This window comes from Macaca mulatta, chromosome 7 (genome assembly GCF_049350105.2).
Source record: "Macaca mulatta isolate MMU2019108-1 chromosome 7, T2T-MMU8v2.0, whole genome shotgun sequence".
NCBI lineage: Eukaryota > Metazoa > Chordata > Mammalia > Primates > Cercopithecidae > Macaca > Macaca mulatta.
Genome location: NC_133412.1, coordinates 41287581 through 41314558, shown reverse-complemented (window position 1 = coordinate 41314558; position 26978 = coordinate 41287581). Strand labels below are relative to the sequence as shown.

Genomic DNA, 26978 nt, shown 5'->3' with positions numbered 1-26978 from the left:
TGTTTCCCACCATATAAAATCCACATTTTTCTTCCTGATTTTCATTCTTCATGATGGACTTTCACTTTCCTCTCCTGCTTATATTCTGTTACTCCTCGCCAAGCTCAGGGTCCTTACTGCCCAAGGAACACAGCCAGCATGTTGTCTCCACACCCTTACCCATAACCTGTTCTCCATGCACTCCTTCCAGCTTGAAGGGGCAGGTAGTGGAAGAGGGTTCACTCTCTTGCCTGCCTTTGGAATGTGAACAACCTCTCTTCAACTGGTATTTGATCAGCTCCTCCTATGTTCAGCCCTTGTCAGGCTCTGTCCCTGCTCACCACATGCCCCTAGCCTGGTTGCAGGGAGCAGACAAGTGGACAATTTTTTTTTTTTTTCTTTTCGAGATAGGGTCTTGCTCTGTCCCCCAGGCTGGAGTGCAGTGGCACAATCTTGTCTCCCTGCATCCTCCACCTCCTGGGTTCAAGTGATTCTCCTGCCTTAGCCTCCTGAGTAGCTAGGAGGACAGGCCCCCGCCACCATGCCCAGCTAATTTTTGTATTTTTAGTAGAGACAGGGTTTCACCATGTTGGCCAGGCTGGTCATGAACTGTTGACCTCAGGTGATCCCTGCCGACCCCACCTTGGTCTCCCAAAGTGCTGGGATTATAGGCATGAGCCACCATGGCCAGCCCAAATGGACAAATTAATATGAGATAAGCAGTATTGGTAAAAACAGGAGACAGAGCACGATGACCAAATAGAAACCTTCACTGATCATCCTCCCTGTAAGAACACCAAATTGAACAGCTATCCACGCACAAAAAAGCACCTTTATGAGAACCAAAAATCAGGTGAGTGGTCACAGTACCTGGTTTTATTCATTATTTTATTTTATTTTATTTTATTATTTTTTTGAGACCAAGTCTCGTGCTATTGCCCAGGCTGGAGTGCAGTGGCATGATCTCGGTTCCCTGCAAACTCCGCCTCCTGGGTTCACACCATTCTCCTGCCTCAGCCTCCTGAGCAGCTGGGACTACAGGCGCCTGCCACCATGCCCAGCAAATTTTTTTGTATTTTTAGTAGAGATGGGGTTTCACTGTGTTAGCCAGGATGGTCTTGATCTCCTGACCTCATGATCCGCCCGCCTCGGCCTCCCAAAGTGCTGGGATTACAGGCATGAGCCACCGTGCCCAGCTCACAGTACCTGGTTTTAATTTCATATCACAGAAAGAGGCACTGAAGAGGGTAGGAAAGACAGTCTTGAATCATCTACACCACCCTTTCCCCATCCTCTGGCAGCAGCCGTGTTGCATGGAGAAAGAACCTGTGCATTTGGGGGAGGGAGAGTGCAGCAATTGTGGGACTTTGCATTGAAAGTCAGTGCTATCCTGTCACAGCAGAAAGCAATACCAGGCAGAACCCAGCTGGTACCCATGGAAGGAGCATTTAGACTAGCCCTAGACAGAGGAGAATCACTTATCCCAGTGGTCAGAACCTGAGTTCCAGCAAGCCTCACCACTGCAGACTAAAGTGCTCTGGGTTTCTAAGTAAACTCGAAAGGAAGTTTAGGCCACAAGGACTGCAATTCCTGGACAAGTCCTGGTCCTGTGCTGTGCTTGGAGCCAGTGGACTTGGAGGGTACACCTAGTAAGACATCAGCTGGGGTGGCTAAGGAAGTGCTTGTACCACACCTCCCCTACCCCCAGGCAGCACAGCTTGCAACTCCGGGAGAGAATCCTTCCCTCTACTTGAGGAGAAAAGAGGGAAGAGTGAAGAGGACTTTGTCTTGCAATTTGGATACCAGCTCAGCCACAGTCAGATGGGGCACAAGGCAGAGTCTTAAGGACTCCATTCCAGGCCCTAGATCTCTGACAACATTTCTAGACACTCCCTGGGCCAAAAGGGAATCCACTGCCTTGAAGGGAAGGACCCAATCCTGGCAGGATTCATCACCTGCTGGCTAAAGAGGCCCTGGGCCCTGAATAGTCAGCAGTGATATCCAGTGTATCACTCAGAGACATGCACTCAGAGACATGCTGGCTTCAGGCATGACCCAGCACATTCCCAGCTGTGGTGGTTATGGGAAGAGGCTCCTTCTGCTTGAGAAAAGGAAAGGTAATGATAAAGGGGACTTTGTCTTGCAGCTTAGGTACTAGCTTGCCCACAGTGGGGTAGAGAACCAAGTGGGCTCTTTGGGTTTCAATTTCAGGCCTTAGCTCTTGGACGGCATTTCTGGACCTACCCTGGGCCAAAGGGGAGCCCACTGCCCTGAAGGGAGAGTCATAGGCCTGACAGCCTTCACCACAAGCTGACTGAAGAGCCCCGAGGCCTTGAATGTACACTGGAAGTAGTCAGGGAGTACTTGCCATAGGCCTGGGGCAGTGGTGGCCATGGGGAGAGATGCCTCTGCTTATGGAAAGGGGACGGAAGAATGGGAAGGACTTTGTCTTGTGGCTTAGATACCAGCTGGGCCACATTAGAATAGAGCACCAGGTAGATTCCCAAGGCTTCCAACTCTAAGCCCTGACTCCTAGATGGCATCTCTGGACCACCCAAGGCAGTGGGGAAGCTCACCACCCTGAGGGAAGGACACAAGCCTGGCTGGCTTTGCCACCTGCCTATTGTAGAGCCCTAGGGCCTTCAGCAGACATAACTAGTAGCCAGGCAGCTGTTATAAGCTTTGGGCAAGACCCAGTGCCATGCTGGCTTCAGGTCTGACCCAGCACAATCCCAGTGGTGGTGGCCACAGGGGTGCTTGTGTTACCCCTCCCCCAGTCACAGGCAGCTCAGTACAGAGAGAGACTTCATTTGTTTGGAAGCAAGTAAGGGAAGAGAACAAGAGTCTCTGCCTCATAAACCAGATAATTTTTATAAATCTTCAAGGCAGTACCTTTACAAGCCTGCAAGAACCACAGCATTACTGGGCTTGGGGTGTCCTCTAATGCAGATATGGCTACAGTGACCAAAAACTTAGGTTACATCATTTACGTCTCTTCAGATATCTGGAAAGCCTTCCCAAAAAGATGGGTACAAACAAACCAAGACTGTGAAGACTGGAATAAATACCTAACTCTTCATTGCCCAGACATCAATAAACATCCACAAGCACCAAAACCATCCAGGAAAACATGACTTCACCAAATGAACTAAATAAGACACCAGGGACCTATCCTGGAGAGACAGAGATATGTTACCTTTCAGACAGAGAATTCAAAATAGCTGTTTTGAGGAAACTCAACAAAAATCAAGATAACACAGAGAAGGAATTCAGAATTATATCAGATAAATTAAATAGATTGAAATAATTAAAAAGAATAAAATTCTGGAAGTGAAAAATGCAGTTGACGTACTGAAGAATGTGTCAGAGTCTCTTAGCAGCAAAATTGATCAAGCAGAAGAAAGAATTAGTGAGCTTAAAGAAAGACTATTTGAAAATACACAGTCAGAGGAGACAAAAGAAAAAAAAAGAACAAAGCATTCCTATAAGATCTAGAAAATAGCCTCAAAAAGGCAAATTTAAGAGTTATTGACCCTAATGAGGAGGTAGAGAGATAGAGGTAGAAAGCTTATTCAAAGGGATAATAACAGAGAACTTCCCAAAGCTAGAGAAAGATATCAATATTCAAGTACAGGAAGGTTATAGAACACAAAGCAGGTTAAACCCAAATAATAATTAAACTCCCATAAATTAAAATAAAGACATTTAATAATCAAACTCCCAAAAGTCAAGAGTAAAGAAAGGATCCTAAAAGCAAGAGAAAAGAAACAAATAACATACAATGAAACTCCAATATGTCTGGCAGTGGACTTTGTAGTGGAATCTTACAGGCCAGGAGAGGGCCAGGAGACGGTGGCATGACAAGTGCTGAGGAAGAAAGCTTTATTCTAGAATAGTATATCCAGCAAAAATATCCTTCAAACATGAAGGAGAAATAAAGACTTTCCCAAACAAAGAAAATCTGAGGATGTCATCAATACCAGACCTGTCCTACAAGAAATGCTAAAGGGAATTCTTCAATCTAAAGGAGAAGGACATTAATGAGCAATAAGAAACCATCTGAAGATGCAGAACTTGTAATATTAAGTACACAGCAAAACACAGAATATCATAACACTGTAATTGTGTGTAAACTACTTGTATCTTGAGTAGAAAGATTAAATGATGAACTGATCAAAAATAACGACAACATTTCAAGACAGTACAATAAGATATAAATAGTAGTGAGGAGAGAAAGTTAAAGTGTAGAGTTTTTACTAGTTTTCTCTTTGCTTGTTAGCTTGTTTATGCAATCAGCATTAAGTTGTCATCAGTTTAAAATAATGGATTATATGATAGTATTTGCAAGCCTCATGGTAACCTCACATCAAAAAACCTACAGCAGAGACACAAAAAAATAAAAAGCAAGAAATTAAAACTTACCGCCAGAAAAAAATTACCTTCACTAAAAGGAAGACAGGAAGGAAGGAAAGAAGGAAAAGAAGACTACAAAACAACCAGAAATGAAAAAGCAAAGTGGCAGGAGTAAGTCCTTACTTATCAGTAATAACATTGAATGTAAATGGACTAAATTCTCCAATTAAAAGAGGTAGATTGGCTGAATGGATTAAAAAACAAAAAACAGTTAAGAGGTTCCAATATGGCTGAATAGGAACAGCTCCAGTCTGCAGCTCCCAGCATGAGTGATGCAGAAGACAGGGGATTTCTGCATTTCCAACTAAGGTACCAGGTTCATCTCACTGGGGCTTGTCAGACAGTGGGTGCAACCCATGGAGCAGGGTGGGGCATTGCCTCACCCGGGAAGCACAAGGGGTCAGGGAATTCCCTTTCCTGGCAAAGGGAAGCCGTGACAGATGGTACCTGGAAAATCCAGACACTCCCACCCTAATACTGCACTTTTCCAATGGCCTTAGCAAACAGCACACCAGGAGATTATATTCCACGCCTGGCTTGGAGGGTCCCATACCCACAGAGCCTCACTCACTGCTAGCACAGCGGTCTGAGATTGAACTGCAAGGCAGCAGTGAAGCTTGGGGAAGGGCATCTGCCATTGCTGAGGCTTGAGTAGGTAAACAAAGTGGCCGGGAAGCTGGAACTGGGTGGAGCCCAGCACAGCTCAAGGAGGCCTGCCTGCCTTTGTAGACTCCACCTCTGGGGGCAGGGCATAGCTGAACAAAAGACAGCAGAAACTTCTGCAGACTTAAACGTCCCTGTCTGACAGCTTTGAAGAGAGTAGTGGTTCTCCCAGCACAGAGTTTGAGATCTGAGAACGGACAGACGGCTTCCTCAAGTGGGTCCCGGCCCCAAGTAGCCTAACTGGGAGAAACCTCCCAGTAGGGGCCAACTGACACCTCATACAGCAGGGTGCACCTCTGAGAGGAAGCTTCCAGAGGAAGGATCAGGCAGCAACATCTACCATTCTGCAATATTTGCTGTTCTGCAGCCTCTGCTGGTGATACCCAGGCAAACAGGGTCTGGAGTGGACCTCCAGCAAACTCCAACAGACCTGCAGCTGAGGGTCTTGACTATTAGAAGGAAAACTAACAAACAGAAAGGACATCCACACCAGAACCCCATCTGTATGTCACCATCATCAAAGACCAAAGGTAGATAAAACCACAAAGATGGGGAGAAACCAGAGCAGAAAAGCTGAAAATTCTAAAATTCAGAGTGCCTCTTCTCCTCCAAAGGAACACAGTGCCTTGCCAGCAATGGAACAAAGTTGGACAGAAAATGACTTTGACTAGTTGAGAGAAGAAGGCTTCAGACAATCGGTAATAACAAACTTCTCTGAGCTAAAGGAGGATGTTCGAACCCATCGCAAAACTAAAAACTTTGAAAAAAGGTTAGACGAATGGCTAACTAAAATAAACAGTGTAGAGAAGTCCTTAAATGACGTTATGGAGCTGAAAACCATGACATGAGAACTATGTGACACATGCACAAGCTTCAGTAGCTGATTTGATCAAGTGGAAGAAAGGGTATCAGTGATTGAAGATCAAATGAATGAAATGAAGCAAGAAGAGAAGTTTAGACAAAAAAAGAGTAAAAAGAAATGAACAAAGCCTCCAAGAAATATGGGACTATGCGAAAAGACCAAATCTGTGGCTGAAAGTGATGGGGAGAATGGAACCAAGTTGGAAAACACTCTTCAGGATATTATCCAGGAGAACTTCCCTAACCTAGCAAGGCAGGCCAACATTCAAATTCAGGAAATACAGAGAACGCCACAAAGATATTCCTCAAGAAGAGCAACCCCAAGACACATAACTGTCAGATTCACTAAAGTTGAAATGAAGGAAAAAATGTTAAGCGCAGCCAGAGAGAAAGGTTGGATTACCCACAAAGGGAAGCCCATCAGACTAACAGCGGATCTCTTGGCAGAAACTCTACAAGCCAGAAGAGAGTGGGGGCCAATATTCAACATTCTTAAAGAAAAGAATTTTCAACCCAGAATCTCATATCCAGCCAAACTAAGCTTCATAAGTGAAGGAGAAATAAAATCCTTTACAGACAAACAAATGCTGAGAGATTTTGTAACCACCAGGCCTGCCTTACAAGAGCTCCTGAAGAAAGCACTAAACATGGAAAGGAACAACCAGTACCAGCCACTGCATAAACATGCCAAATTGTAAAGACCATCAATGCTAGGAAGAAACTGCATCAACTAATGAGCAAAATAACCAGCTGACATATAATGATGGGATCAAGTTCACACATAACAATATTAACCTTAAATGTAAATGGGCTAAATGCTCCAATTAAAAGACACAGACTGGCAAATTGGATAAAGAGTCAAGACCCATTGGTGTGCTGTATTCAGGAGACCCATCTCACGGGCAGAGACACACATAGGCTCAAAATAAAAGGGATGGAGGAAGATCTACCAAGCAAATGGAAAACAAAAAAAAGTAGGGGTTGCAATCCCAGTCTCTGATAAAACAGGCTTTAAACCAACAAAGATCAGAAGAGACAAAGAAGGCCATTACATAATGGTCAAGGGATCAATTCAACAAGAAGAGTTAACTATCCTAAATATATATGCACCCAATATAGGAGCACCCAGATTCATAAAGCAAGTCCTTAGAGACCTACAAAGAGACTTAGACTCCCACACAATAATAATGGGAGACGTTAACACCCCACTGTCAGCATTAGACAGATCAACAAGACAGTAAGTTAACAAGGACATCCAGGAATTGAACTCAGCTCTGCACCAAGTGGACCTAATAGACATCTACAGAACTCTTCACCCCAAATCAACAGAATATACATTATTCTCAGCACCACATCACACTTATTCCAAAATTCACCATATAGTTGGAAGTAAAGCACTCCTCAGCAAATGTAAAAGAACAGAAATTATAACAAACTGTCTCTCAGACCACAGTGCAATCAAACTAGAACTCAGGATTAGGAAACTCACTCAAAACCGCTCAACTACATGGAAACTGAACAACCTGCTCCTGAATGACTACTGGGTACATAATAAAATGAAGGCAGAAATAAAGATGTTCTTTGAAACCAATGAGAACAAAGATACAACATATCAGAATCTCTGGGACACATTTAAAGCAGTGTGTAGAGGGAAATTTATGGCACTAAATGCCCACAAGAGAAAGCAGGAAAGATCTAAAATCAACGCCCTAACATCACAATTAAAAGAACTAGAGAAGCAAGAGCAAACACATTCAAAAGCTAGCAGAAGGCAAGAAATAACTAAGATCAGAGCAGAACTGAAGGAGATAGAGACACAAAAAACCCTTCAAAAAATCAATGAATCCAGGAGCTGGTTTTTTGAAAAGATCAACCAGATTGATAGACCACTAGCAAGACTAATAAGAAAAGAGAGAAGAATCAAACAGATGCAATAAAAAATGATAAAGGGGATATCACCATCAATCCCGCAGAAATACAAACTACCATCAGAGAATACTATAAACACCTCTATGCAAATAAACTAGAAAATCTAGAAGAAATGGATAAATTCCTGGACACATCCACCCTCCCAAGACTAAACCAGGAAGAATTTGAATCCCTGAATAGACCAATAACAGGCTCTGAAATTGAGGCAATAATTAATAGCCTACCAACCAAAAAAAGTCCAGGACCAGACAGATTCACAGCCGTATTCTACCAGAGGTGCAAAGAGGAGCTGATACCATTCCTTCTGAAACTATTCCAATCAATAGAAAAACAGGGAATCTTCCCTAATTCATTTTATGAGTCCAGCATCATCCTGATACCAAAGCCTGGCAGAGACATGACAAAAAAGAGAATTTTAGACCAATATCCCTGATGAACATCAATGCAAAACTCTTCAATAAAATACTGGCAAACCAAATCCAGCAGCACATCAAAAAGCTTATCCACCACAATCAAGGTGGCTTCATCCCTGGGGTGTAAGGCTGGTTCAACATATGCAAATCAATAAACGTAATCCATCATATAAACAGAACCAAAGACAAAAACCACATGACTATCTCAATAGATGCAAAAAAGGCCTTCAACAAAATTCAACAGCCCTTCATGCTAAAAACTCTCAATAAAACAGGTATTGATGGGATGTATCTCAAAATAATAAGAGTTATTTATGACAAACCCACAGCCAATATCACACTGAATGGGCAAAACCTGGAAGCATTCCCTTTGAAAACTGGCACAAGACAGGGATGCCCTCTCTCACCACTCCTATTCAACATAATGTTGGAAGTTCTGGCCAGGGCAATCAGGCAAGAAAAAGAAATAAAGGGTATTCAATTAGGAAAAGAGGAAGTCAAATTGTCCCTGTTTGCAGACGACATGATTGTATATTTAGGAAACCCCATCGTCTCTGCCCCAAATCTCCTTAAGCCAACAAGCAACTTCAGCAAAGTCTCGGGACACAAAATCAATGTGTAAAAATCACAAGCATTCCTATACACCAATAACAAAGAGAGAGCCAAATCATTAGTGAACTCCCATTCACAATTGCTTCAAAGAGAATAAAATACTTAGGAATCCAACTTACAAGGGCTGTGAAGGACCTCTTCAAGGAGAACTACAAACCACTGCTCAATGAAATGAAAGAAGACACAAACAAGTAGAAGAACATTCCATGCTCATGGATAGGAAGAATCAATATTGTGAAAATGGCCATAATGCCTAAGGTAATTTATAGATTCAATGCCATCCCCATCAAGCTACCAATGACTTTCTTCACAGAATTGGAAAAACTGCTTTAAAGTTCATATAGAACCAAAAAAGAGCCTGCATTGCCAAGACAATCCTAAGCCAAAAGAACAAAGCTGGAGGCATCACGCTACCTGACTTCAAACTATACTACAAGGCTACAGTAATCAAAACAGCATGGTACTGGTACCAAAACAGAGATTTAGACCAATGGAACAGAATAGAGCCCTCGGAAATAATACCATACGTCTACAACCATCTGATCTTTGACAAACCTGACAAAAACAAGAAATGGGGAAAGGATTCCATATTTAATAAATGGTGCTGGGAAATCTGGCTAGCCGTATGTAGAAAGCTGAAACTGGATCCCTTCCTTACACCTTATACAAAAATTAATTCAAGATGGATTAAAGACTTAAATGTTAGACCTGAAACCATAAAAACCCTAGAAGAAAACCTAGGCAATACCATTCAGGCCATTGGCATGGGCAAGGACTTCATGACTAAAACACCAAAAGCAGTGACAACAAAAGCCAAAATTGACAAATGGGATCTAATTAAACTAAAGAGCTTCTGCACAGCAAAAGAAACTACCATCAGAGTGAACAGGCAACCTACAGAATGGGAGAAAATTTTTACAATCTACCCGTCTGACAAAGGGCTAATATCCAGAATCTACAAAGAACTTAAACAAATTTACAAGAAAAAATCAACCCTATCAAAAAGTGGGCAAAGGATATGAACAGACACTTCTCAAAAGAAGACATTTATGCAGCCAACAGACACATGAAAAAATGCTCATCATCACTGGCCATCAGAGAAATGCAAATCAAAACCACAGTGAGATACTATCTCACACCAGTTAGAATGGCAATCATTAGAAAGTCAGGAAACAACAGGTGCTGGAGAAGATGTGGAGAAATAGGAATGCTTTTACACTGTTAGTTGGACTGTAAACTAGTTCAACCATTGTGGAAGACAGTGTGGCGACTCCTCAAGGATCTAAAACTAGAAATACCATTTAACCCAGCCATCCCATTACTGGGCATATACCCAAAGGATTATAAATCATGCTACTATAAAGACACATGCACACATATGTTTATTGCAGCACTATTCACAATAGCAAAGACTTGGAACCAACCCAAATGTCCATCAGTGATAGACTGGATAAAGAAAATGTGGCACACATACACTGTGGAATACTATGCAGCCATAAAAAAAGGATGAGTTCATGTCTTTTGTAGGGACACGAATGAAGCTAGAAACCATCATTCTGAGCAAACTATCGCAAGGACAGAAAGCCAAACACCGCTCGTCCTCTCTTATAGGTGGGAATTGAACAATGAGAACACTTGGACACAGGGTGGGGAACATCACACACTGGGGCCTGTTGGGTAGGGAGAGCGGGAAGGGATAGCATTAGGAGATATACCTAATGTAAATGATGAGTTAACGGGTGCAGCACACCAACATGGCACATGTATACATATGTAACAAATGTGCACGTTGTGCACATGTACCCTAGAACTTAAAGTATAATAATAAACCAAAACCATAACCAGTGATATGTTGCCTACAAGAAATGCATTGTACCTACAAAGGCACACACAGACTAAAAATAAAGAGATGTAAAAAGATGTTCCAGGTCAATAGAAACCAAAAAAGAGCAGGACTGGCTATATTTATATCATACAAAATAGATTTCAGGATAAAAACTTTTGAGAGACAAAGCTATTATATAATGATAAAAGGGTCAGTTCAGCAAGAAGATATAACAATTGTAAATATATACACATCCAACACTGGAGGGTCCTGCTTGCAGCATTGGACAGACCATCCAGACAGAAAATTAACAAAGAAACATTGGACTTAATATGTATTTTAGACCAAATGGACCTAATAGATACTTACAGAACGTTTCATCTAATAGTTGCAGAATACACATTCTGCTCAGCACATGGATCATTCTCAAGGATGGACCATGTTAGACCACAATACAAGTCTTTAAAAATTTTTTTGGCTGGGCGTGGTGGCTCACATCTCTAATCCCAGCACTTTGGGAGGCTGAAGCAGGTGGATCATGAGGTCAGGAGATTGAGACCATCCTAGTTAACATGGTGAAACCCCGTCTCTACTAAAAATACAAACAAATTAGCCGGGCATGGTGATGGGTGCTTGTAGCCCCAGCTACTTGGGAGGCTGAGGCAGGAGAATGGAGCGAACCCAGGAGGCCGAGCTTGCAGTGAGCCGAGATTGCACCACTGCACTCCAGCCTGGGTGACAGAGCGAGACTCCGTCTAAAAAAAAATTTTCTAATTGAAATCATATCAAGTATCTTCTCTGACCACAATGTAATAAAACTAAAAAACAGTAACAGAGGAATTTTGGAAACTATACAAACACATGGGAATTAAATAATATGCTTCGAATGACCAGTGGGCTATTGAAGAAATTAAGAAGGAAATTGAAAAATTTCTTGAAACAAATGATAATGGGAATACAACATACCAAAACCTATGGGATATATTGAAAGCAGTCTTAAGAGGGAAGTTTGGTTTGCAAAAGCAAACCAAACCCAAAATTAGTAGAAGAAAAGAAATAATAAAGATCAGAAGAGAAATAAATAAAAGTGAAATGAAGAAAGCAATACAAAAGATCAATGAAACAAAAAGTTGTTTTTTAAAAAGATAAAATCAACAAACTTTTAACCAGACCTAGTTAGAGGAAAAAAGACCCAAATAAATAAAATCAGAGACGAAAAAGGAGACATTACAACTGATACTGCAGAAACTCAGAGGATCATTAGTGGCTACTGTGAACAACTATATGATTTCCAATAGGCTGGAAAACCTAGAGGAAATGGATACATTCCTAGACATATACAACCTACCAGGATTGAACCATGAAGAAATCCAAAACCTGCACACACCAATAACAAGTAAGAAGATCAAAGCTGTAATAATAAGTTTCCTGGCAAAGAAAAGCCTGAGACCCTGTGGCTTTACTGCTAAATTCTATCAAACATTTAAATAAGAACTAATACCAGGCCAGGTGCTGTGGCTCATGCCTATAATCCCAGCACTTTGGGAGGTTGAGGTGGGGAGAGCACTTGAGCTCAGGAGTTCAAGACCAACCTGGGCAACATCGAGAAGCCCCATCTCTACTGAAAATACAAAAATTAGCTGGGTGTGGTGGTGCATGCCTATAGTCCCAGTTAGTTGGGAGGCTGAGATAGGAGGATCACCTGAACCCTGGAGGCAGAGGCCACGTGAACCATGATCACCCCATTTCACTCCAGCCTAGGTGACAGAGCAAGACCCTGTCTCAAATGACAACAACAACAACAACCAAAACAACAAAGAACTAATACTAATCCTACTCAAACTATCCTGAAAAATGGAGGGAGGAATACTTCCAAAAATTCTAAGAGGCCAGTATTATTCTTATACCAAAACCAGACAAAAACACATCAAAGAAAACTATGGACCATATCCTTGATGAACATTGTTGCATTATATCAACAGAATTAAGGAAAAAACATATAATCGTTTCAATTGATGCTGAAAAAGCATTTGATGGAATTCAACATCCACGCATGATAAACATCTCAACACAATAAAAGCCTTATATAACAGACCCACTGCTAGTATTGTACCAAGTGGGTAAAACCTGAAAGCCTTTCCTCTAAAATCTGGAACACAACAAGGATGCCCACTTTCACCACTGTTATTCAACATAGTACTGGAAGTCCTAGCTAGAGCAATCAGACAAGAGAAAGAAATAAAGGGCATCCAAATTGGAAAGGAAGAAATAAAATTATCCTTGTTTGCAGATATAATCTCATATTTGGAAAAACCTGAAGACTCCATCAAAAAAATTGTTAGAACTGATAAATTCAATAAAGTTGCAGCATACAAAAACAACATATAAAAATCAGTAGTATTTCTATATTCCATCAGTGAACTATCTGAAAAAGAAATCAAGAAAGTAATCTCACTTACAATAGCTAAAAATAAACCTAGGATTAACTTAACCAAAGAAGTGAAAGATCTCTGTAATGAAAACTATAAAACATTGATGAAAGAAATTGAAGAGGACACACCAAAAAATGGAAAGATATTCCACGTTCATGGATTGGGAGAATTAATATTGTTAAAATGTCCATACTACCTAAAGCAGCCTATAGATTCAATGCAATCCCTATCAAAATACCAGTGACATTCTTAACAGAAATAGAAAAAACAAAACCTAAAATTTATATGGAACCACAAAAGATGCAGAATAGCCAAAGCTACCCTGAGAAAAAAACAAAACTGGAGGAATCACATTATCTGACTTCAAATTTTACTACAAAGCTCTATAGTAACCAAAACAGCATCATACTGGCATAAAAACAGATACATAGACCAATGAAACAGAGTAGAGAACTCAGAAACAAATACATACATCTACAGTGAACTCATTTTCAACAAAGATGCCAACAACATAACTGGGAAAAGGACAATCTCTTCAATAAATGGTACTGGGAAAACCACATACCCATATGCAGAAGAATGAAACTAGACCCCTGTCTCTTACCGTATAGAAAAATTCAAAATGGATTAAAGACTTAAACCTAAGACTTCAAACTATGAAACTACTAAAAGAAAACATTGGAGAAACTTTCCAAGACATTGGATTAGGCAAAGATTTCTTGAGTAATACCCCACAAGCACAGGTAACCAAGAAACATAGACAAATGGGATCACATCAAGTTAAAAAGCTTCTGCACAGCAAAGAAAACAACAGAGAGACAACCCACCGAATGGGAGAAAATATTTGCAAACAACCCATGTGACAAGGGATTAATAACCAGAATGTATAAGAAGCTCAAATGAGTCTGTAGGAAAAAATCTAATAATCTGATTCAAATGGGCAAACTCAGCACCAGAGGAAAGGTTAAAAAATGAGCAAAAGATCTGAATAGACATTTCTAAAAAGAAGACATACAAATGGCAAGCAGGTATATGAAAAGGTACTCAACACCATTGATCATCAGAGAAATGCAAATCGAAACTACAGTGAGACATCATCATCTCACCCCATTTAAAATGGCTTTTATCCAAAAGACAGTCAATAACATGCTGGTAACAATGCTGAGAAAGGGGAACCCTCGTACACTGTTGGTGGGAATGTAAATTAATATAACCACTATGGAGAACATTTGCAGGTTCCTCAAAAAACTAAAAATAGAACTAACATATGATCCAGCAATCCCACTGCTAGATATATACCCGAAAGAAAGGAAATCAGTATATTGGAGAAATATCTGCACTTGTGTGTTTATTGCAGTACTGTTCACAATTGCCAAGAATTGGAAGCCACCGAAGTGTCCATCAGCAGACAAAAGGATAAAGAAAATGTAGTAAATATACACAAATAAGTACTATTCAGCCATAAAGAGAATGAGATCCTGTCTTTTGCAACAACTTGGATGGAACTGAAGGTCATTATGTTACGTGAAATAAGCCAGGTACAGAAAGACAAACTTTGTATGTTCTTATTTATGGAAGCTAAAAATTAAAACAGTTGAACTCATGAGAGATCGAGAGTAGAAAAATGGTTGCCAGAACTTGGATGGAGCTGGAGACTATTATCCTAAGTGAAATAACTCAGGAATGGAAAACCAAACATTGTATGTTCTCACTCATAAGTGGGAGCTAAGTCATGAGGATGCAAAGGCACGAGAATGACACAATGGACTTTGGGGACTTGGGGAAAGGGTGGGAGGGAGGTGAGGGATAAAAGACTGCAAATTGGATTCAGTGTATACTACTCAGGTGATGGGAGCACCAAAATCTCACAAATGACCACTAACGAGCTTATGTAACCAAATACCACCGGTACCCCCAAATCCCATGGAAATAAAAAAATTTCTGGTTGCCAGAGCCTAGGAAGGATAGAGGGGCCAGGCCAGGGGTGGGGGAAGGGAGACTGGTTAATGGGTACAAATATATAGTTAGATAAATGAAGACGATCAGGTATTTAATAGCACAGTAGAGTATAGCCGACAATAAGTTATTGTACATTTTAAAATTACTAAAAGAGTGTAATTGCATTGTTTGTAACACAAAGGGTAAATGCTTAAGATGATGGATACCCCATTTATCCTGATATGATTATTATGCATTGTATGCCTGTATCAAAATATCTCACCTACCCCATAAATATATACACCTACCATGTACGCACAAACATTAAAAAATAAAAAAAAAGCAGATCATGGCTTGCTCTTGCCCAAAAATCTGTGATGCGTCCTTGTTAGCCATAGGATGAATGAACCCACTCTTAGCATGGCGTTCTCAGGCCTTACTTGTACTGCCTTAGCCCTGTTTCTGGCCTCATCCACTGTTCCTCTCTCCAAAACCTAGCCCCAGGCAACAAGATACAGATACACATCCTGGCCTCTCTTCTCCTCTGTTTGTGCTATTCTCATCCTGGATGCTGCTGCTCTTCTTTTTTTCTGCTCATGGACTTCCTGCTAATCACTCAAGGCCCAACAGAAGTGCCATTTCCTCCGGAACACCTTCACCATCCTTGCCACCTCTGAAAAGCATAACTAAGAACTAATCTGCCTTTCTGCTTCCATTGTTCTTTGTAAAAACTTTTTTTTTTTTTTTTTGAGATGGAATCTTGCTGTGTTTCCCAGGCTGGAGTGCAGTGGCAGGATCTCGGCTCACTGCAACCTCCGCCTCCCAGGTTGAAACAATTCTCCTGTCTCAGCCTCCCGAATAGCTGGGATTGCAGGCACCAGTCACCATTCCCGGCTAATGTTTGTATTTTTAGTAGAGACGGGTTTTCACCATGTTGGCCAGGCTGGTCTCAAACTCATGACCTCAGGTGATCCACCCACCTCAGCCTCCCAAAGTGCTGAGATTACAGGCATGAGCCAGCACACCTGGCCCTTTGTACAAACTTCTGCTGAGCATTGATCACAGTGAGTCACTTTCTGCTACCTAGTGCCCAACACATGCTGAGTTAGTGTTGAACAAATGAGTGAATGGGTGAATGAAAGAATGAATGAATGAATGCGTTAGTGAAAACCAGGCACACGTGGATGGCCAAGGCCTTTTCACGTCTTACCTGGAAAATACAGAAGAGATTGCAGGTGGATTTCAATGTATTGATATGAATATTTGTTGAAGGTCTACTGTATGACAGCGGGTAGAGTGACAAACATCAGTGTGCTATGGTACCTGCCTTCCAAGAGCCCATCATCTACTAGGAGCTGGCCGCAGTGAGACTCGGTGGGGATGCCATTGGAAATAAAAGCTAACCAATTCTCACCAACAAACGCTCACTGCCAAGGAGTGCGCTCTCTGTCTCTGCAGAGTGGAGATCATCCTGGTGTGTGTTGTACATTCACCACAGAAAGCCCTCTGATGTGGGTAGGTGGAGGTGATGTGCATAGATGGTGTCACCTATCTTGATATAGATGGAAGGGACACTGGGGCTGACTGCCCTTCGGTACCTGGTAGCACCAGAGGTACCTTCCACGGGATGGATCACCAGGAAACAGGGCTCAGTATCACCCAGGAACCTCACCCCTGTGCGTGATTCCAACACAAAGGGGCCTTGTAAAGGGCATTTTTGTGTGGTTTTGTGTTTGTTTTGGATTTGGGAGCTTCCCCTCTGAGTATGGGTGTGTCCTTCCCCCACTCCCAACCTGCACCCAAGCCTGATCCAACTTGAGAAGTCAGAAATGGAAGGTGAAGTTTTCAGGCCTGATGGCATTTTATGCCAAAATAACACATCATGAGAACTGATGAAAATTCTGTGCGGACCGGGAATCCAGAATCCCGGGGAGGGGGATATTGCTTTATATAAATAGTGTTAAGAGGGGTGAATCCTTGAGTAAGACATTCCAAAAAATCCGAATTCCTCTATGCCGTGAGTCATTCTGTGAGCTGTCCTTTAATAATGTGCGATGAAGTCTGCTGGCCAAGCTGTCATGAGGATGACAATACTTCAAATATGTGTGGAACTTTCTAGAACATGGTGTGTTTACATGTCTGTTTTCTCATTTGATCCTCACTGAAGTATAGGATCTTGTCACTTTTTTACATACAGGCAATGGAGATTCAGAGAGGTTAAGTAACTTGCCCAAGATTACACAGTATTAAGTGACAGGGCTGAGACTTGAACTTAGCCAGTGAGGAAACACTAAACAAAGCTGGAGGTCACCAAATTTTATTTTACCAGATTCTAACATTACAGATTTCTTACTTCCTTAGGTTATGCCTTTTATACACAGTTAATCCAAAGCCCTATCCTGTGCCATAAATTTATCCTTTACACAGTTAATTTCTCATCTGGTTACACTGTTTTTTTTTCTTTCTAATAGTTGTTTTTCTGGCTGGGCACTGGGGCTCATGGCTGTAATCCCAGCACTTTGGGAGGCTGAGGCAGGAGGATTGCTTGAGTCCAGGAATTTGAGACTGTGGGCAACAGAGTGAATCTCTACCAAAAAAAAAAAAAATTTTTTTAATTAGCCAGGTATGGTGGTACATACCTGTATTCCCAGCTATTCAAGAGGCTGAGATGGGAGGATCACTTGAGCCTAGGAAGTTGAGGCTGCAGTGAGCTATGATTGCACCACTGCACTCCAGCTTGGGTGATAGAGTGAGACTATGTCTCAAAAAAAAAAAAAAATTGCTTTCTCTTTCTAATAAGTTATCCCTCATACTTAAAAAATTAATTTGTATTTAATTAATTATTAATTAATTAACAATTAATTTATTAATTGTGCATACATTTAAAAGTAGAACTTATGCCTGGAGCTATTTCCATACTAAAACCTGACGGCATAGAGTGTAGGTGAGACTTGGTAGAAATCTAACTGGCAAGATCTGTTAGGATGAGACTAAAGGTTCAGGGCCAGACCAAAGAGTTTCTATCAGCAGTCACAGCATGGAAGTCTTTTTCCTTCAAAACTTTTTACTGGGAAAAAAAATTCAGAACACTCGAAGAAACTGGGAGAATACAATAGACATCATTAAACCCTCTCCTTACATTCAACATTCAGCAATATTTGCTTTACCATATTAACATTCCCATTTTGCAAGTGAGGGACCCAAGGCTCAAAGAGATGAGTAACTTGCCAAGATCACAGAGCTGGGATGGGTAGAAGTGGAATCGAAGCCCTATCTACCTAAGGATGGGGCCATCTTTAGCACTGGTTTTCTAAACACTGGACCCTGACTGCTTTTAACTTCCTTGCAGGCTTGCTTCAAAGTCATAACTCTTGGAGCCCAGCTCCTGGTGAGTTGGATGTAGTTGGTTTGGGAATTTCAATAGGCAATTAGCACAGATAGGGGACTCCCTGAAGCACAGCTGGGTGCCCAGAATGCCTGAATCCAGGCCCAGGCTCCTCGCTGGTTAGATGGGGGCAATATCTATCCCAGCCTCACCCATTTGCTTTGAGGGTCTGATAAAGGGAAGGGCAGGGAGAGCCCGTGGCAAATGCTGGTGTTGTGTGGCACAGACCGTAAAGCCAGGGTGCTGCTTAGCCCAGGACTGAAAGCCAGTGGTCCTGGAATGGCCTTGAAATTGAATTTTTATTTCTCTGCCTTTATCCCATGAGAGTATAGAGACAGGGCAGGTAGTGGTTTTCTTTCCTGCTTTACCCAGTAGGGCAACAGGAGGTCAGAGCCACACAGTGGCCTACCCCGGAGGAGGAGGCAGCCATGGGTGATAGCCAGAGGCTGTGGTTTAACAAATCCAAGTGCAACTGAGTTCAGGCCCTTTCCTAAGCCACAACTGTGGGTTTTCTGGGAAAAACATGGAGCTGGGCAGCAAACTGATGAGGCACCAGAGCTAGGTTGGAAATGGCAAACCAGCAGGCAAGGGTGATCTCAGAAGGCACGCTGGCATCAGCTAGAGGAAGGGAGGCTGTGTGGGAGAGTGGAAAGCTCACAGGATTTGGGGTCAGCCTGCACTTGAATCTCAGCTCCACTACCTATTAGCTGAGGCAATGTGGGCAAATGATCGCTTGTGCCTTTGTTTCTTCATCTGTAAAACTGGGGTCATGACAGCACTTGCTTCACAGGGTGAGGACCAAATGTGAAGTGCTACAAGTTTTGTTCTACACGGACCTCTAGGCTGGGTGTGTGGAGGGACGCAGGAGGAGTGTAAGAAGCAGGCCCTGCCTTCAGCAAGTGTGCTGTCTGGCAGTGATATGCTTTGGATCTGTGTCCCCACCCAAATCTCATGTTGAATTGTGATCCTCAGTGTTGGAGATGGGGCCTGTTGGGAGGTGACTAGATCATGGGGGCGGATTTCCCTCCTAGTGCCTTGGTGCTGTTCTCATGATAGTGAGTTCTCACAAGATCAGGTTGTTTAAAAGTATGAGGCACCTCCCCTCTCTCTCTCTCTCGCTCCTTCTCTGGCCAGGTAAGATGTGCCTGCTTTCCCTTTGTCTTCTGCCATGATTGTAAGTTTCTTGAGGCCTCTCCAGAAGCAAAAGCTGCTATTTCCTCTACAGCCTATGGAACCATGAGCCAGTTAAATCTCTCTTTCTTTTTTTTTTTTTTTGAGATGGAGTCTCACTCCATCATGCAGGCTGGAGTGCAATGGTACAATCTCCGCTCACTGCAACCTCCGCCTCCCAGGTTCAAGCGATTCTCCTACCTCAGCCTCAGAAGTAGCTGAGATTGGCCGGGCGCGGTAGCTCAAGCCTGTAATCCCAGCACTTTGGGAGGCCGAAACGGGCGGATCACGAGGTCGGGAGATCGAGACCATCCTGGCTAACACGGTGAAACCCCGTCTCTACTAAGAAATACAAAAAAAAAAAAAAACACTAGCCGGGTGAGGTGGCAGGCGCCTGTAGTCCCAGCTACTCGGGAGGCTGAGGCAGGAGAATGGCATGAACCCGGGCGGTGGAGCTTGCAGTGAGCCAAGATCGCGCCACTGCACTCCAGCCTGGGCGACAAAGCGAGACTCTGCCTCAAAAAAAAAAAAAAAAAAAAAAAAGAAGTAGCTGAGATTACAGGTGTGTGCCATCCCACCCAGCTAATATTTTTCCATTTTTTCTTAGAGATGGGGTTTCGCTATGTTGGCCAGGCTGGTCTCGAACTCCTGACCTCAGGTGATTTGCCCACCTCCGCCTCCCAAACTGCTGGGATTACAGGCATGAGCCCATCAGGTATTTCATTACAGCAATTCAAGAATGAACAAATACAAGTGGGGAAGGCAAGACTAACTCACAGAACTCTTGGCATTGGTTGGTGCTATGGGTCAAGCTTGTTGCATGAATGGAGATGGGAGAAGGAAGAAGAGCTGGGCTGCATATCCAGATGATGCTTCTGGAGGACAGAAGATTTGGGCAGGGCCTGGAAATGTGATTAGGAGTTCAATAGGCAGATGATAAAGATTCTCATTCTGGGATGGAGAGACATCATCAAGGAAATAGTCACAGAAATTAAGATGACACCTATAGGCCTCTTTATATGCCTTGTTTGATCCTCCTAGTAACCCTCTTGAGGTAGGTTTTATGATTGTTATTCCTAATTTATAGGTGAGAAACCTATGCTGAGAGAGGTTCAATCACTTGCCCAGTGTCAGGCTGCTGGTAAATAACTTGTCAGGCTGCTGGTAAATGGCAGAGCTGGGATCCGAACCCAGATTCCAAGACATGCGCACTTAGCCATTATCTATATTCTCCAAGAGCAGGATGTGCAAGAGATGCCTCTGTGAGTGCATTGGCCCATTTCTTTATTTGTCCAGTAAACAGTAACTGGGCCCTGCTGTAATGCCAGCCACCCTTGGGTGCTGGGGATGGAAATGAAAGGCAAGGCTCTTGTCCTCTCTCATGGGGTTTTAATACAGCGGGGATAGGACATGTAAGGAAGAATTGTAGTGCAGCTGGCTTTCTGCTAGAGGCGTGTGCAAGCTGGGAACAACTAGCTCTGTGTTGGAGGGGAGGGAGGTCATAGAAGAAGTTCCAGTGTGTGTGGGAACTGGGTGGGGAGGGGGAGAAGGAGCTTGTCAGGAAGGCTGTTCCAGCGGAGTGAACTGCAGGGTGGGATGGGGTAATGAAGAGGTGGTAGGCATGTAGCAGAGGGAAAGCGGCAGGCAGTAGGGGGCGGGGCAGCAGGGCCTTGAATGCCACACAGAGGCAGGCACTGGACATGGGCCACACTGGAGACTTGTGGGGAGGGGCTGCCTGTGGTCCCATCGACAGTGTGTGAGGAGAGGGAGCTGAGCACCCTGGAAACCTGTCCACAGAGGCCTGACATGGAGCGGCCTTCCTTTCTCAGGTTACCCAGCACTGCCTGAGTAATCTGGGGCTGTGCTAGACGTGGCCGGTGAAGATTGGTGGGTAGCTTCCTTATCCCCACAGCACAGCCCAGGCTGGGCCTCTGCTTTGCTGAGCAGAGCAGCCTCACTCAGCAGCAAGCAGGCCACACGGGCATCTGGAGAGGGCGCCGGGCTGGGGGTTCTTGCTCAGTGACCTTGGTAGTTTCTTGATGTCTCTGGGCTGCTGTGACAAGAAGGGACTAAATGATCTCTGAGGTCCCTTGCAGCCCCAAAAATGCGAGTCTGGGGGTGAAATGGGGTGGGAGGAGGGAAACAAGCTGAGTGGGGAGGAGGAGGTGGGTGTGTGAAAGGGTATGGCTGTTCAGCTGAGTGCAGGTAATTCACCATTCAACGGGGATTTGGTCTGAGCTCCCAGGGATGACTGTTCATGCTGCATCCCAGAAAAGAATGGGCAAACAGAGCCGCTGTTCTCTGAAATCTCACTGGGTGCTGCTCCTTACATAAACCATCTCTCTCAATCCCAGAGCAACCCCATGGCTTAGTAGGTATTGCCCCCATTTTGTAGATGGGAAACAGCCTCTAAGAGCTCCAGTGTCTTTGTCCAATTTTCATATTGTGAATAGCAGAGCTGGGATTTGAACCCAGACTTGCCTTTGTCTTTTGTACTTTACTACATAGCCCCGAAAGGGTGTCTTCATCCTGCTCAGACTTCAGGACGTGTTGTGCTGGGCCCACAGGCCATGGGTGCCCCACCGGATGACCACCTTCTCGTCGGCACCACAGCAGGCACCTCTGGCCAGATCCCCCAGAGCACAAAGGAGCACATTGGCCTCTCCCATGGGTGCCTCCCTGGTGGGATGAGCTGGGTGGGTTTGTTTTGACAAGGGTATTTCTGCCTCCTGGTGGCAGGCAGGCCCTGGGCTGGGCAGTGGCGGCACCTGTGGGAATGTGACCCCTCCTTCCAGCCGTGCTTTGGAGGTGATGTCAGGTGTGTGGGTGAAGTATTTGGTTGAAGTAAATAAAGCTGGAGGAGAACGACAGGAGTGAGGAGTATGGATAGGATCGGACTGCCCCAGAGGGCACTCTGGCTTGGACCCAGCAGTGTGTGGTTGCAGCAGCCTGTTCTTCCTTCCTGACCTGGGGCCAGGAGACCTGCGCCTTTACAAGTCCTGCCTTAGAACCCAAAGCAGTAGGAATTTTCCCAGCCAGCTTGGGAGGTTGTGCCATCTCGAAACTGCAGAGCCTAGAGCTTGAAGGGGCTTTGGATACCATCCACTGCCTGACTCAGAGTTGGGGGGCTGAGGCCCAGAGAAAGGACGTGGCCTGCTTAAGCTCACACGGCCTTGGGTGGTGGAGCTGGATGTGTGTGCAGTTTTCCAATCCTCAGGCCTGGCCTTTTTTTCACCACGCTGCTCTGTTTGAGGAGGGAGGAAGCAGAGAAGCTTAGACTAAATCCCTGGGGAACTGCCACTTTGCTGACCCTTAGCTTCCTTTTGGACCCTCCCTTAGTCCCGTTCCCTCCTGCTCAGTCCCCATCACAGTGCACTCTGGAGCCCCTAGTGGTGGTGCGGGGCCTCCATGGGGCAGAAAAGGAGGAGCCTCTGGCCCTGGATTCTTTCAATTCATTTCCCCAAATATTAATGGAACATGCAGGATGCAAGATGCCACAGGGGATGCCAGGAACCCTAAAACCAATTTGAATTTTCCCAGGGAAAAGCCTGCCACCTAGGAAAGTGGCATCACCTGTGAGAGACAGCCTACAGCTTAGGACTGCCAGCAGGCCAGGGTCATCAACACTGAGGGGTTAGAGTGCAGGGTCGGGGGAAGCTCAGTGAGAACTAAGGGAGTTAGCTGGGTGTTAGGGTGGCTCGTGTCTGTAATCCCAACTACTCAGGAGGCTGAGCGGGGAGGATCACTTGAGCTCAGGAGTTTAAATCCAGTCTGGGCAACATCTCATCTCTTTTTTTAAAAAAAAGATTCTCTCTCTTTTAAGTAAGGGAGTAAGAGGAGGCAGGGTTGAGGGGGAAGAGGCTCTGAAAATGAAGAGGAGTAGGACAGGCATTCCAAGCCAGAGCAAGGATGGAGTTGAGATGTTGTTCTGGAGTGGTAGTGCCCACCCTGCGGGGATATAGAGCAGGTACAGGCAAGGGATGGGTGGTGAGGCTGGAAAGAGAGCATGGGGCAGCCAGTGCCTTGACTACCTCAAATATCAGGCAGGGCGTTTGGACTTTCTCCGGTGGCCAGTGGGAACACTGAAGATATTTAGCCAGACTCAGTGATGTGTTGGGAAGAAAGGGATTGGACTGCCAGGGAAGCCCCCACCCCACTGCTTCCCACTGACTGTGACATTACAAACTGTTGCACCTTGGGCAAATCATTTAGCCCTGTGTGAGCCCCGTTTGCTTATCTGTGAAATGGAGTTGATAACAGTACCTGTCACTCAGGATGGCTGCAAGGATCACACAGAGCACTAGCATCAAATCTGGCTTAGTAAACATGCTGTAAATGTTAGTCCTTGCCCTCTGTCCTGGCTGTCATCAAGGCCAGTAGTGGAGCTTGGGACAGCAAGAAGGAAGCCTGTCTGAAAGCAGGTGGAGCTTCAGGTTTGGCGGCCCAAATCCCCTGGCCAGCCTATAGGCACCGTGGTGGGCTAGGACGGAAGTAGAAACATCACTGGATGGCAGGGAGCCATGGCCTCTCTTTACTCCCAATCAGGGCAGGTCTGAGTCTGTGGGTATGTCTGGTCCAAATGGCCCAATGAGTGGTGAAGGTGGGGACAAGAACCCGGGTCCTGACCACCCAACAGAGCATTCCTGCTGCCCCATGGCCACCTTCCAGCCTGAAACTCCCAGGCTACATCCCTTTATCCAGACCCAGCTTGGGTGTTCCCTCTGCCAGGACCTCCGTTTTCTCATCTGACTTGAGGACCTCCTGCTCAGGAGCTCCTGAGGCCAGGGATGGGGTCTGGGGCTACTCACTTGCATGGAAGCATCACCAGAAGAAAAGGCAACCTGGGGTAGGACGCAGGTGCCAGAGGAGGAAACAGCTGTGTCTGAGCCAGGCATGAGGTTGCCCCAGGTTGCCAGGCCAGAGTGGCATTGCTGCTTCTGTCTGGGATAGTTTTTTTTTTTTTTTTTTGAGACAGAGTCCCTCTCTGTTGCCCAGACTGGATTACAGTGGTACGATCTCAGCTCACTGCAGCCTCTGCTTCCCGGGTTCAAGCAATTCTCTGGCCTCAGCTTCCTGAGTAGTGGTGACTACAGGCATGTGCCACCACACCCAGCTAATTTTTGTATCTTTTTTAGTAGAGTCGGAGTTTCACCATGTTGGGCTAGTCTTGAACTCCTGACCTCAAGTGATCCACCTACTTCAGCCTCCCAAAGTGCTGGGATTACAGGCATGAGCCACTGCACCCGGTCCCCCTGGGCTAGATTAATAAGACCCCTGAGAAGCAAGGAAGGGGAATCATTTAGTTTAGTGGTTAGGAGCACAGGCTTTGGGGCCTGAGAGATAAAGGTTAAAATTCCTAATGAGGGATAATACAAGCTAATGTTATAGTCTTGGTTTCATTGCTTTTCTTTTCTTTTTTTCTTTTTGACAGGGTCTCACTCTGTTGCCAGGTCTGGAGTATAGTGGCACAATCATAGCTTATTGCAGCCTCAACCTCCTGGACTCAGGTGATCCTCCCACTTCAGTATCCTGAGTAGCTGGGACTACAAGTGTGTGCCACCATGCTGGGCTAATTTTTAAATTTTTTTTTGTAGAGACAGGGTTTCGCCATGTTGCCTTGGCTGGTCTTGAACTCCTGGGCTTAAGCAATCCTCCTGTCTCTGCCTCCCAAAGTTCTGGGATTACAGGCGTGAGCCACCACACCTGGCCAGTCATGGTTTCTTTTTTTTTTTTTTTTTCCCAAAAGAGGAATGGTAACACCCAGCACATGAGGTAGTTGAGAGTTCAATGAAGTATAAAGTATGTCGCATGTTTGCTTAGCACTGGGTCCTGTATATTGCAGGGGCTTAATCGGGGCACCTGTCTTCACTTAGGGCACAGATATTAAGCGCCTGCTGGATATCAGGCTCTATCCCAACCTCTGGGGAGATGACAGGAACAAAACCCTTGGGCAACCCAGTAGAGGGAGACAAGCAGACAAGCTCATCAGAGTAAGAAGCACCGCATTCGGGTATTACAGGGTACTTTGGGAACTGGGGAGGGTGGTAGGCAGGGAAAGAGCAGGAAAGGCCTTCTGGAGGAGGTACTACCTTTGCTGAAATGTGAATAGGAACTAACCAGGTTTGGGGTTCGGGTAGTGCGGGGAGAGTGTTCCAAGCAGGAGAGAAGTCACCTGCTGTGTGTTAGATTCTTAGGGTGGGGCTGAGGACAGATGGGACTGGGGGGTTGGGGGGAACATGGTCTTGCCCTGAGGTTCTTTTTTGTTGTTGTTGTTGTTTTGAAATGGAGTCTCACTTTGTTGCCCAGGCTGGAGTGTAGTGGTGTGTTCTCGGCTCACTGCAGCCTCCGCCTTCTGGGTTCAACTGATTCTTCTATCTCAGCCACCCGAGTAGCTGGAATTACAGGCGCATGCCACCACACCCAGCTAATTTTTATATTTTTAGTAGAGATGGGGTTTCACCATATTGGCCAGGTTGGTCTCGAACTCCTGACCTCAGGTGATCCCCCAGCCTCGGCCTCCCAAAGTGCTAGGATTGCACGCGTGAGCCACTGTGCCCAGCCTGCCCTGAGGTTCTTATAGGCCAGTGGGGAAACCATCTCTCCTGGACTGTGTGCCACAGAGGTGAGTGGATGTGAGGAAGGAGACTTCCCATCTCTCAGGCAGCGTTGCCTTGGAGATTTCAGCCTCAATTCTTCCCCTCCACCACCTCATCCCTGCTGCTCCATAGTCCTGGGGATCACCACATCTGGTGTTTCCACCTCCGCCCACTGTGGCTCCCACCCCCAGTCAGCATGTGGTGTGTGGCAGTGTCCTAGGCCCTCAGCTATGGTGGTTGGGAGGGCTGGGGCCATGGCCTTTCAGCACCGGAGACATGTCTCAGGGTCTTTTCCCTGGAGGAGAGGAGAAGTTCCTAAGAGGGTGAAACTGTCTACCTGGGAGATAGTTGGCAGTCGGGAGGTTGCAGCTGACTGCATGGGGTGCCAGGACACTTGGGGTCTGTGGGTAGCCCCCAGTGGGATGTTCAGGGGTGCTGGAGTGGGCCCATTTTCCTGGATCCTCTCCAGGTCATAAGCTGACCTCGCCTACCGTCATGCTCCTTTCTGTACGGCCTTGGGGAAATTTGCGGTGTCTTGGGGAAAGACTTGGACACATTTTCAAAACCGTGTTGAGAGTAATCTCCAGAGGGGAAGAAGAATAAAAAAGCAAAAAATGCAAAAGGAAATGTGTTATTTATTTTTTTAAAAAAGGAAAAAAAGTTGGGGAAGGCCTCAGCCAGCTCCCTTGAGTGGAAGTTTCCAGCTGGAAGGTCACAGAGACCATAGGCAGCCAGGGGCACATGGGGGAGGCATCCGTCCAG

General features: G+C 44.8%; 1 protein-coding gene across 17 annotated transcripts in view; it reads left to right on the top strand.

Annotated features, from left to right (window-relative positions):
- The window catches only part of DAPK2 (death associated protein kinase 2), a 140314-nt gene that overhangs the window by 78383 nt on the left and 34953 nt on the right, over nt 1-26978 (top strand). Inside the window, exon 2 of one of the 17 annotated variants that reach the window (XM_077939557.1) lies at nt 25052-25127. The exons of the other annotated variants lie outside the window; for them this stretch is intronic. The gene's annotated coding sequence lies outside the window, so the exon portion shown is untranslated. The remainder of the gene's footprint in view (nt 1-25051; nt 25128-26978) is intronic. 17 annotated transcript variants of the gene reach the window in all.